Source organism: Meleagris gallopavo, chromosome 25, assembly GCF_000146605.3.
Source record: "Meleagris gallopavo isolate NT-WF06-2002-E0010 breed Aviagen turkey brand Nicholas breeding stock chromosome 25, Turkey_5.1, whole genome shotgun sequence".
NCBI lineage: Eukaryota > Metazoa > Chordata > Aves > Galliformes > Phasianidae > Meleagris > Meleagris gallopavo.
The window spans coordinates 1408609-1421026 of NC_015035.2; the positions used below are offsets into that span (position 1 = coordinate 1408609).

The 12418-nt window shown below is 47.9% G+C and overlaps 1 protein-coding gene across 3 annotated transcripts in view; it reads left to right on the forward strand.

Moving 5' to 3' along the window:
- The first annotated feature begins 251 nt into the window (after nt 1–251).
- HIVEP3 (HIVEP zinc finger 3) overlaps nt 252–12418 on the forward strand; it is a 47765-nt gene continuing 35598 nt past the window's right edge. For 2 of the 3 annotated variants that reach the window (XM_010723276.3, XM_010723277.3), the window contains exon 1: nt 253–403. The gene's annotated coding sequence lies outside the window, so the exon portion shown is untranslated. Of the gene's footprint in view, nt 404–12418 lie in introns of all 3 variants that reach the window. The other variant, XM_031556787.1, reaches the window with a different exon arrangement.

The following is a 12418-nucleotide window of genomic DNA, read 5'->3' on the forward strand; positions in this document are numbered from 1 at the left end:
AGCGGATCTGCGAGGTGCCGGGAGGGCAGGATGGGAGGGGACGGGGAGGAGGAGGAGGAGGGGATGGGGAGGAAGGCGGCGCTGCCCTCGGCTCCCCGTATCCCCCGTCCCTGCTCCAGGTCAGCTCCAGCCCCTTCCCGTCGCTGCCTTCCGTCCCGTCGGGGGCTTCAGGATTCCCTCGCCCGTCCCCAGTCCGCGGAGAGCTCTTGACAACAGGAAACAATGTGTAGTGAATGGAAAAAGGGGGTGGTGCCGCCTGCACAACTTCCCCTGACATCACTGCCCAAATAAGGAGCTTGAAACGAACCTTTTCTATTGCAGCCCGGCAGAAGATCCCCCCGGAGTCCCAGGGTCTGCAGAGGCAATGGCAGAGCCGCGGCTGCAGGGCGGGGGGCGAGCGCAGGTAACGGGCACCGCTCCCTCCCTCCCGTGCTCTTCTTCTCTATTTCATTTCACTTCGATTTCTTTTTTCCCTGGGGCAGAGGGGAGCTGGGGGCAGAGCGGCGCGATGGGGAGCACCGGGGTGCTGCTGGCTGCGGGGGTCTTAATTGGTGTCTAGCTCTAATTAAGGTCCGGACTTGCCGCGGGCTCGCGGTAGCCGTATTATGCAGAGTGAGCCGTGTGTCCGTGTGTCCGCATGTCCGCCTGTGTCCGTCCATCTGTCCAGGACGGATTTCCTCCTTAACGCTTGCACAGGAAAGTGATCGGGGAGCGCCACGTGACGGCAGCGAGCAGAATCCTGCGTGGGTAAACCCTGCGTGGGCTCAGTGCTCCCAGCCCAGCATGCGAGAGATCCGGGATGCAGTGACCCTTTGTGGGCAGTGACCCTTTGTGGGTGCACAGACTGAGGGCACCTGGGGGTTACCCCGGGGGTAGTTTATCCCTTTCGGTTTTTTCTTCTTATTCCTTTGTCCTGGCTGATAGGTGCCCACATCTCAGCCTAAATTGAGGCAGCGTTAAAATGCATTAAGTCTGACTAAATGAGCGCTAATGATTTAAGCTCCTTAGCCTCCTCGATGGAAATTAACAACGCTTTTGATGCACCCGGAGGTGCGATCAGAAACGCAGCCACGCGCTGAGCTGCTCTATGCAAATGTGTGGATTGTTATTCCGGAAAAAGGCACTGCGTGTTATTATTATTAATTTGTTTTTTACATCATTCTGGTGCTAATTGGCTGAGTGTCGTGAAGGCGCCTGGTACTTCTACCCGACTCTGCTGCGGTGAGTGGAAGTGGCCGGGGCAGCTGCCACGGTGATTGATGGTGTGAGCAACACAACCCAACCCTTGCTCTGCTGCTGGGGATCACCTGCAGCTTACAGCCTTTTGGTTTCTCTGGTGTTGACAGACTGTTAGCGTCAGCGTGCAGAGTCAGCTTTAACTTCGGTTGTCTTGCTGTCCCCACTGCCCTTTCTTACACCCTTTGGTTCTACTGGGCTCCAGCCATCCCCTGTCTGTTGGGACTGGTGTGATTTTCTTGCAGTCTCAGTGTTTGGGAAACTTTGGAGTTTTGGAGGAAAAATGTGTATGGTGCTGTCGGTGTGCATTCACAGCAAGAGCAGGTGGGGTCTGTGGGATGTTTGGTTCTCACTTGGCTCCCATGGCTGTGAGCATCGCTGCACCCACTGCTTTTTGGTCTTTGCACACAGCTGTCTGTGTAGAGCTCCTGGGAAGCTGCTTCCCCCTATCCCAAGGATGCATCCTTCACTGCAGGATGGAGGGATCCTGTTGTAAGGTTACATGTGGTCCTGGCTTGCAGAGCAGCCCTCCCCCAGGGCTTGCAGTTTGGTGCTCAGCCCATGGAGGAGTCACTAAGGAGAGGACAAACAGCACTTGTGGAGGACTTGGGTAAATTGCATCAAAGAAAAAAGCCTTCCAGAAGTTACTGGTTCATTAATGGACGTGTTGTTTGCACAGCTCTGAGCTCCGTGTCCCATGGGACGCCTCCAGCACCTGTGCTGTATCCCCTAAGAAATGTCTCTGAGGGTCCTCTCCTCTCCAGGGGATGCTCTTGGAGCACCAGGAAAGGACCGCATTCGCTCTGAGCACTTTAACCCCCATTTCTCCATGAGGACCTCAGGCTTGCAGCCAGCTCTTCCCAGCAGCCGTCGGAGTGGGGCAGCGCTCGCCCTGCAGTGGCTGTGAGCGGATGTGGGGACTCCTTGGGGTGAGTCCCCTGAGAAACAGTTTCGAAAACAATATTTATTCAGAAGCTGACAACGAAAGCACTGTTGGGAGCAGCACTTCCCGAGCCGCAGGGACCAGCTGCCCTGGGTTGCTCTAGCAGGGAAATGCGCTGGGCTGGGGAAGCACTGCTGTCCCTGGGCTCTAGGGGATTACCGAGGGGTATCTGGGAACTCCCAGCCACGTTGGGAGGCTCCTTCTGCCTCTTTTCCCCAGGTCCCCTGGTTGCTGAGGCTGCCACTGCCTCCTGGCCACGTCCGGCTGCATGTGGTGAATGCAAGAAGTGTTTCAGCAGTTGCCATTTCTGCAGCAGTGCTTTGGAGCATTTAGTTTCTTGGCACGGGCTTCAAACTTAGGAGGGAAAAAGGAAAAAAAAAAGCTCTGGAAAGTTAGTTATTTAAAATATACTTTTTACGGCATTGTCTCTGAGTTTAAGAAGGCGGCTTGGTAGGAGATCCTTATAGCCCTGCAGGGACCTGCAGCCAGTGGGGGTGCAGGGCAAGCATTTCTGCTGTTTTCCATCCTGCCCATTGCACTGCTGCATCCTTCCACCTTCCCCTTCAACCCATCGGCTGTTCCTCCATGCTGCTCCCTGTGCTGCAGCAGGCACTGCTGGCATGCAGGACGGGGTCTCCCCCAAGCTGGCTTTGCATGCTGAGCTGGGATCTCGGTTTCTATAATTGGCGCAGTAATCAGAGTGGGGATTTAATATTATTATTTTTTTTAATCCTTTCCATATCCTGCATAAGGTGAACCTTTTAATGAGCATCAAAGGAAGCACTGCGTGGGGAGGGCCTGCGTTAAAGGGGATTATTCAGTCACTCAAAAAGCATTTGGTGAAAGTTAACATGCAATAAACCTTTGTTATCCCCTACCTTGCCTTCCTTCCTTTGCACAGCCCTTCCAGCACTTCCAGCGTGGTGGGAAGCCTTATTGTACCTTGATGATAGAAATTCTTTTTTTGTGCTAATGAGATTTTCAGTTTCAGGAGGTCTCCAGGTCCCAAGTCGTCTTTCCCACACCATTTATCCCACCCTTCCCTTGCTCCTCCCTTGGACTTTGGAGGGTCATCTGTTCATTAAACCATTATTTAGGCTTTGCAGCACTGGGAGGCTTTGAGGTTTCTGTTATTTTGCTCTGCTTTACTATGAGACCTGCAGATTTTAGGCAGGAAGGTGATGCGTGTCAGAACTTGGCTGGATCCAGCTGCATTCAGAGCTGGGATTTGGGTTCCTGCGGCAGCATTGCTCTCGGATGCGTTGAGACCTGGAGGGGTTTGCTGATCCCTCATTTGGTGGTTCAGTTTAGAGGGGAAATCTCAAGAGAATCTCAAAAAATTAAGCCTGGCCCTTTTCCCAGCAAACCCGGTTAAAGTGTCATAGTTCCCTGAAGTCTTTATTGCTGTGCTCCAGATGGAAATCCAACTACTGCCTTGCTCAGATGGCCTCTCCTGAAGTTTACTACTTTGTAGAACTCAAAGGTCCCAAAGTAGACACAACCTTTAATTGTATAACCACCTGCTGTCACTCTTCATAGGAATTACTGGTGGGTCTCATGGAGACGTGGAGCAGCCTTCTTCACCTTGGGGCGTGTGATTATTCTCTTGGTAATCTCTTCTATGGGCAGTGCCACAGCAAATGTGGGTGCTGCTTGCTTTGGTGGAGGGACCCAGGTGGTGGTGTGTTGTGAACTCATTATGTTCCCAGCTGGGTGTAGGGCATGCCCTTGGGGTTAAAGGCTGATAAGCCAAAGGCTTGATCGTGCACGTGCTTCCCAAAAGTGCAGTATGAAGGTAAGAAGTGAATTGGATGCTTTATAGGTCTGTGTTGCTGCTGGCAGCTATGGTGTGAGCCTCCAGCCATATGATCTAGTGAAGGTGATCCAGTGGTTGCTATCTGTGATAGGATACAGGGCTCACTAATTGTATTTGAATGGTCCTGGGGGCTTTCATGGGATTTAGGAGGACCCCTCGTCTTATGGCTGTGTAGAGAAGAGGGTCAGCTCCACTGTGTGCTGTCTGGGAGCACTGGGGACCCCAAGAGCCTCTGACCCAAAGCTGCAGGGTTTGTCACTGCCTGGATGTGTTTCAGAGTTTTCCATGAGGCATCGCTGGGTCTTTAAATAGCTGCCCACGGGTTTCCTGTGTTTCCTCCTGCACCATATTCAGTTTTCCTGGGTTTGTTCCCCTCTGGGGCATTAACTAATGTCAATTAAAAATGTAGAAAAACTGAAAATGTAGCTAACATGAGGTGAATAGAAATAAGTAAAAAAAAACACCAAAAACCCGAACAAGATTCGCACATTTCAATAAGCACTGGAATAGCCCCCACCATCTGTAGCACTTGAGCAGCTGCAGGATGCTCTGTGGGCTGAGCTGTGAGCTGGGGATGGGACAGTAATTTGCAGGTGCCATCCTACTGCCACCGTATTGTAAAGCCCCTTGAAGGGTTTATGGCTACACCAGGTGTTAGAATCATAGAATTTCCAAGGTTGGAAAAAACCTCCAAGATCATCCAGTCTGCCTACCACCAATATTTCTCCACTAGACCATGTCCCTTAGTACAGCATCTGAAAGTTTAATGAAAAAGCTGACACTTGGAAAGGAGCAAGTTAAGGGTAATCAGATGGCGTGGCATGAGGAAGGATGCAGCCTTCAGGAGGATGGACACTGAAGGATGGAGGCAATGTCCTTACAGAGATGCAGCCTCCAGGAGGTTGAGCACTGTATGGTGTTTCTAGAGCGGTTCTCCTTGGAAGGGCTGCTGGCAGTGATTCCTTTTGGCAAAAGTGGAAATATTGAAGGGATTTCTTCAGGTGAATTAGTGAAGTCTCCTGACTCAAGTATTGGTCCAAACTGGGAGACTTCTGTAGGGGACATCAGAGTAGGACAGGATAAAGCCTCTCTGTGTGTGTTCAAACTGACCAGAAATCTGATGGGCTTTTGCTTGTTTTAAAGAAGTAAATAGAGTGTTGGTTGTGCTTGAAACAAAACTGGCTTCACTTTGAAGATGTGAAGTGTTTGACTTCTGGACAAAACAGTGCAGTGGAAGGTCAGGCCTGAACCAAGTACAAAAATAGCTTTATAGATAGATGCAGAACATTAAGTTTTCTGGGTTGAAAGGGAAGTCAACCTATGTGTTTAATTACCTCCCCCAAACCTGCGTGCTGTGCTTAGGTATTTCCTTCATGATTTTCTCAGGCTAATATTAACAAAACCCATAGAGAAACTACTCTGCCCACCATTTCACCACTGTGTTTACATGAGAAAATTGGCTGGGGCACAACAGTGCGACCACTGTAGCTTGGAAGAAGCTCACGGTTCTTCTGGAAGAGAGGATCTCTGCTGGAAGGGGTCCTGCAAGAATTCACAAGCGTTTCTGGCCAATATCTCTTTGTGGAAAAGTTTGTGCCTCGGTTCCCACTTCTGTAAAATGGGGTTAAAAATATTCTCCCTCCCTCCCAGGATCGTTGCCACACTCCATCCGCAGCAGTTTGTAAAGTGCCACAGAGTTTTTTCCACCAGTGTGAAAAATGCTAAGTAGAAGTAAATGGACACTATTTCTAATAATATTCTGAGTGTTTCATGCTGCTGTGAGTGGCTACAAATAACTCTGAAAACACATTATGGTGGAGATTCACCATTATGGTTCAAGGGCACTGAATAAACCGTTGCTTTTCAGCACTGATGGCACAGCAGAACTCCAGAATCTGCCAAAATGGGATCCAATGGCTGTGGATCTTCTTTGTGCTCTATGAGCAGACCAACACATAAGGGAGCTCCAGCTTGGGAGCACCCAGTGGTAACGACTGGCTGCCCATGAGTGCACTGTGCTGGTTGGTGCCATCACGCAGGTAATTATTTATTCACAGAATCATAGAATGTCTGGGTTGCAAAGGCCCACAGCGCTCATCCAGTTCCAACCCCTGCTGTGTGCAGGTCACCAACCAGCAGCCCAGGCTGCCCAGAGCCACATCCAGCCTGGCCTTGAATGCCTGCAGGGATGGGGCATCCACAGCCTCCTTGGGCAACCTGTTCCAGTGCATTTTGGGGAGCATTCATTAAAATCAATGCCTTGCTGCCTTCTCCAACCTTGCATCAAATGGCATTGTTTGCGTTCAGAAGGAGCAAAGTGTGGAAGGCTGAAACCATAATTGCCAAACCAAACTTTTCTTCGTAACCCTAAGGCAGCGCTGTGCTGTTTTTCTGCTGAAGAAAAAGCCTGCAGTGTTGGTTTTAATATGCATTATGCAGGTTTGGGGTCTTTAAAGAAGCGAAGGGAAAGTCCCAGATGAGGTGTTGGTTGCCTTATGGTCTCCGTGGAATATAGCTGCTTTTTGATTCTGCCTGTAATTCATTGCCATAGACATGGTCTGCTACCTTCATGTCTTGATCTGTCATCCACCGGTGGGGCTTTGTGCAATGTTAGGAAATACTTTGTGTTCGTATTTACATGAATCAGAATTATTTGGCAGATAGGAAATGGTATGCCAAAATGTTAAAGCAGCATTTAAATTTTACTAACTAAACAGGTGTAAAGGCAGAAATGAAGGCAATCAAGTATGTGCAGTAACAGAAATCCTCAAATCCCATTCCTGCCAAACTGAGATGAGGCTTGCTGGGTTGAGTTTGTCCTGGGAGCTTCCGACTGTGGATGTGTCCATTTCAAGCACAGAACACATCAGAGAATCAAAGCTGGATGCTGTTCACTTTCCCTCTTCCCTTCCCTTCTCTCTGAAAGGACAGAGGGCAGAGCATGAATGAGTGTGAGTGCTGACAACAGAGAGGTTAGATAAACCCTGATATTCACTGCTTTGCATGGCATCCAAGATGGCCATCTAGGCAAAGTATTTGCAGTGTCGTAGCTGGGAAGTGATGAATATGGTCATGGATTCCACGTGGAATATGGTCACGGATTATACTGCAACTCAAGGGCACGCTGTTGCATGTGTGAGGGCACTCAGTGTGCCATCAGAAAGTGATATTTCGAGTCAATTCCCTTCTCTGTTTGCATTTGCCCAGGGCAGTATCGGCCGCCACGAGGAATCGTCTCGCCGTGCTCCATGGGTGTGTGCGTGTGCGAGAGGAGTGCAGGGGATGTTTTCCATTTAGCAGTGTTATTTCTGGCACTGCTGCTTTTTCTGTAATCACTGTGGAAACTGTTATGCTTGGGGGTTCTTCAAGGAAACTCTGTAAGTACTTCTAGGGAGAAATGCATTAAGCAAGTGGCTGTGATACGGGTTTCATAAGGGCTCCCTTTACTCAGGGGCTGGAATGGACCCAGTGCTGGTGGCATTGAGCCACCTCCAGCCTATTCCTAGGGTCAGGATTTGGGGATCAGATCATACTTCTCCTCTGTTTTCACATCCCAGGGGGCTGTTATCCCTCTGACCCAGTCGAGAGGCTGGATTATGCCTCTGCTGCATGGGACACATCATGAGGTCACCTGGTTCAGCAGCCCACCTCTGGAGGATGCTACAAGCCTTGCAATAAATACATCGACCACGGGACAAACCTCTTCTAGTCTCAGCACTCGTGGTCATTCTCATTTACCACTTATTCACAAACAAAACCATGCCAGAAATTGCACACATCAGAAAAACTGGCTCCGTTTTCACGGCTTCAGGGAGCTTATCATTGAAAGCAAAACTCAGAGGAAATGTGCATGTATAGGGGGAAGAGAAAGGGTTGTGGTGGGCAGACAGGGCTTGCTAGCTCTCCTGTGCTGTGTTTTATTGGTGGTGTTTAAGAGTGTTCTTTTTCACTCTTGTTTGTGGAGGGGCTGATACCGGAAAGAGGAAAGGAGGTTTTGTCTGTGCTATACATATTTGATGTTTTACAAGCAAGCATTTTAATGATTACCTTAATAAGTTACTCAAACCCTCCTCTCACTTTATTTTGGGATCTCTGGAGGCATTCTGTTTGCTTAACGCTCCTGAAGTCTTTATGGCAGTCAGCAGAGATTTATTACTATTGATTATATGGCACCCAGGACAGCGTCGTGTAGCAGTGTGCAGGAATGATGGTCCTTCCAGGAGCACTTCACCCACCATTGGTCTGCTTAACAGGAGAGCAGAGAAAGCAAAATGGACAGATCCGTCCAATTTGATGACCTCATCAATTAATTATTAATTGAGCTTTTAATTTTTGCATCCATCATTCTCGTTCTGTCTCCCCTGCCTTCCCAGAGTAGTCGTGTGGGGAGGAAAAGCATCACCAGATAGTTCTGGAGGGGGGTTTGCAGCTTTGGTCGGAGCAGAGCTTTGCTGCATGTTAACCCCTCGGACTCCAGAGAGGTGCTGCCATCAGAGCTTCTTTGTTTTAAGCCCAAAGAGCTGAGTTTCTCCCAGTGCTGTGAGCTGTAGGGCAGGTGATGGTGTTAATCCATCCTGGCCTTGGTGCTGGATGCTATAAGTCTCTTTTTCCTCCATTTCATGGTGACTGTGGACAGAGAGGAGTTGCCTCTGTTTTTCTTAGCAGTCCCCGATCCCTCACAGTTTGGCATGGAAACTGCTTTTGCTGCTTCAGAGCTTCCAGCAGATGTTTGCAGGTGCCAGGAGTGCTAGTTTTTTTTTTGTTTTTTTTCTAATTGCATGGGCAGCTAAGAATGTTTGGTCTTGGTTTTGGCCTCTTTACCACTCTTTTGAAGGATCAAGAATGACCTCAACTGGTGGTGGGACAGTGAGATTTCTGGGATAGTGTCCCAAACCAGATAGTCTGATGCTATGGAGCATCAGCTTTGTAGATGTTTCCTTCCTTGGCTGTGTTGCTTGGCTCATAGATTGAGGATCACTGTGTCCATACTCTCATGACAGATTTTCTTCATCCCTTCCATTTATAGGAACTCTGCATCCTTCTTTCCTAAAGGAATCCTGCATTACCCCAATGAGCCAAACCAAACAGCATGACCCATGGCTGGTCTTCAGCTGGTTCTGATGAGACACTGGTGCCAGGAAAGGCCCCACAGGGCTCCCATGCAGGGAAAAGCCTTAAATTAACCAAACCTCTCACCACACACTTTTTTTGCCCCCCTCTTTCGGATCTATGGCATTTTATTGATGAACTGGGCTCGTCAACTCCGAAGAACCACTTTTCTCTTCAGTCTATTTGGTGCTGTGGAGAGAGCTGATGGGAATCACTACAATAAAATTTTAATTAAATGCCAGGCAATAATTTGCAGTGAATAAAATGTGGTACCTGCAGTACATCTGTTCAGAAACCCAGAGGGCCATTAGTGACTTTGAGAACCGGGAGAAAGACACAGGTCCACTTACCTTGTTTCTTATTCTCTCATTCCGGGGCTGTGAGACCTATTATGTTTAATATTTCATAGCAGTGCATTGTTGCCATCCTTCCTGTGAGTCATTTTTCCACAAGAAACCCGTGCTCTCTGTGTTATTTAACCCCTTTAGGCGGCTGCAAAGTGGATTGCAAGGCTTGTGCAGCAAGGCCGTGCTTTGCACGCTGCCAGTGCATTGCCGTGCAGCGCCAGGAAGCAAAAGCTGCTTTCATATGCAGCCACCTGCACTCGAAGGGACAAGCAACATCCTCAAATCACTTGGAGTGATTACCAGATCTGAAGCTCTGCCCCATGCTGTGCTCCCTTTTTCCCTATGTCTGAGTCTACTGAAGCCCACAGTGGAGATGGTGGTGGAGATGAGCAGCATTTCCAACCCAGCAGTGCAGGGAGCTTCGTCCAGCCTTGAGAGATTCCAGGTGATGGAATGACTCTTGATGCAGAGTTTTCCCACTATTTATTCATTTCTACCCTTGCTTGGCTTTGTCCCATCCCATGAAGGCTTGTGTGCCTGTGCAGGGACCTTTGCACTTCTCACATTCTTGCAGCTGTGTCTTCCCCTAAAGCATCTCCAGTGGCTTTGCTATATGAGACACTGAGCTCTTTTCCAGGTTTAAGAAAATGACTTGATGATGGTTTTTGGGAATTCCTCGTGTTTTCTCTAGGTTTCTGATCTGGGAACCTGGAACTGTGCACAGTTCTGTGTTGTTTCTCTATCTTTTAGCAGAGCTCCTGCTATGCAAACTGATAGGTTTGAGGCCAAAAATACATGCAAGTTTCATTTAAATAACAGTAGTGGAAACTTTCTATGGAAAGAAGACACCCAAAAAAAAAAAAAAAAAAGCCCCTGAAAGAACAAAGTAATTGCCTTACAGAAAGACTTCCTTTTGCTGCACTGTTTTCCGTTTACATCAGCCGTTTGTCTCCTCTGGGTTGTGCAGTTGTGGTTCTTTGGTGTGTCATCCAGCAAAGTACAGCAGAACTTCTGTGCACAGAAGAAAATTGTTACTTTTTTCTCTGTCATAAGGGAAAATTAAAAAAAAAACAACAACCAGCTAACCAGCCCCGCTGTGCTCTCTACAAATAGGCTCTGTGACATGAGTGGAATAGAAAAATGCCTATCAGCCCTGAGTGCAGTGCTGAAGGTTATGCTTTTTTGTTGTCCTTCAGATGGGAAGGTTAAAGAACGTGAGCAGTAGCGTGCAGCAATTGCAAATATGTGGGAGCTTCTTGACCAGCGAGATGAACCTATTGTGGCATTTCAGCACGTACAATGCAGAGATGTGTTTTTCTTGACCAAAATTAGGCAAGGGTCTTTTAGCCTACTGAGCCTAGGACAGGAGTTTGGCCATCATATTGTTTTTACTCGCAATAACTAGCTGTGTGATGCAGACCAAAGGTCTGCAAGGAGAATGTTTTAGTTTTTACCCTCTTTCCTATCACTGATTTTTGTCTCAAGTCCCGTGAACTGCTGGTTCAATCTCAGTTCATAGTCTCACCTCACTTCCTTTGGTTCAGCAGAGTGCTTTTGCTCTGCAGAAGTGTCAAAAAGTGCATGCACGTGCCTCTCTTTGCTTTTTTGTTCATCTTTTATGATGAAAGCAATGGTCATGCTTTTTAATGCCTTGAAAAACTTCTAAAGCACCATACTGAAGTCAAATAAAACCAACAAGCACCAGAGATGTGCCACATGAATCATTTTCGTGTTGTTGATAAGGCTGAGTGAAGGATGACTGAATAGCTGGAGGAACTTCTGTAGACACTATGTCATGCTTGACAGCAAAAGATTTCTTTTGAGAACTCTGCATTTTATGTGTGTACACAAAACCTGAGCAAAGAGGGTGGGCTGATGATTTCCCATGGGTCTTCAAGTGAAGCCATGGCTATAGCAGCACTAGCTTTGAAGACTAAGCTGTCTGTGTCTCCTCTAGAGAGTGTATCCAGCCCTTTCACACCACCTTTTCCTTGAACACACTTGATATGGACACCAGTAGCCCTGTGGATGAGAAAGACAAGTCCTTCTAGTTATCTTGGTCATACGGTGTACCTGAAAGTTCATGGTTCAGTTGATGAGTGACCTGAATCAAGGTCCCTTCCAACCCAGCCATTCCATGGTTCTATGACCTTTGTGGTCCCTTCCAACCCAACCATTCCATGGTTCTATGACCTTTATGGTCCCTTCCAACCCAACCATTCCATGGTTCTATGACCTTTATGGTCCCTTCCAACCCGGCCATTGCATGGTTCCAAGGTGATTCTATGACCTTACGAGAATATGGAACGAAGTAAGGCCAGAGGTTTATATTTGGAGGGGAATCCAGAGAAAGTTTCTTCTCAGCTGCTTATCACTGATTTCTGAACTCCATACGTTGCTGGACTTATTTTTGATTTATTTCTCCTTGCTGGTGGCTTGCAGGATCTTTTGCTAGAAGTGTATCTCACTTACTTCAGACCATAGCTTCAGACTGTTATATGATTTCTTGCTTCTCCCCTAGGAATGTGAAAATAAATGGTGAGGATGGATTTATAAAAGGTATGTGGAAAACAAAGAACCAGCCTGGGGAGATGGTCTGCATTTCCCCAAAGCAGGGATTTGTGCTCGGGGGCAAACTGGTTTCTCCTGGGATCACCACCTCCCCACGGGTGGAGGGTGTTAACCCAAGTCAGCAGTGTGGTCAGCCCATCATTAGTTTAATTCCCTACAAGATGACAAGAAAGTCCTCGTTAGACATGATCTTTATCTTGACACTGATGTTAATTAGCCCTGATTCATTGTTAGAAGAGTATGGAGCCAGGCAGGAAATGAGCAAAAAGCATTACTGGGGGGAAAAATCCCTGATTTCACACTTCAGGGTGTAGGGAGGGGAAGCTTTGAAGTTGCTGTGTTCTTGCTGCAGTATAATATATTAACATTTTGGTTTTGGCTCATGAAGTACTCTTT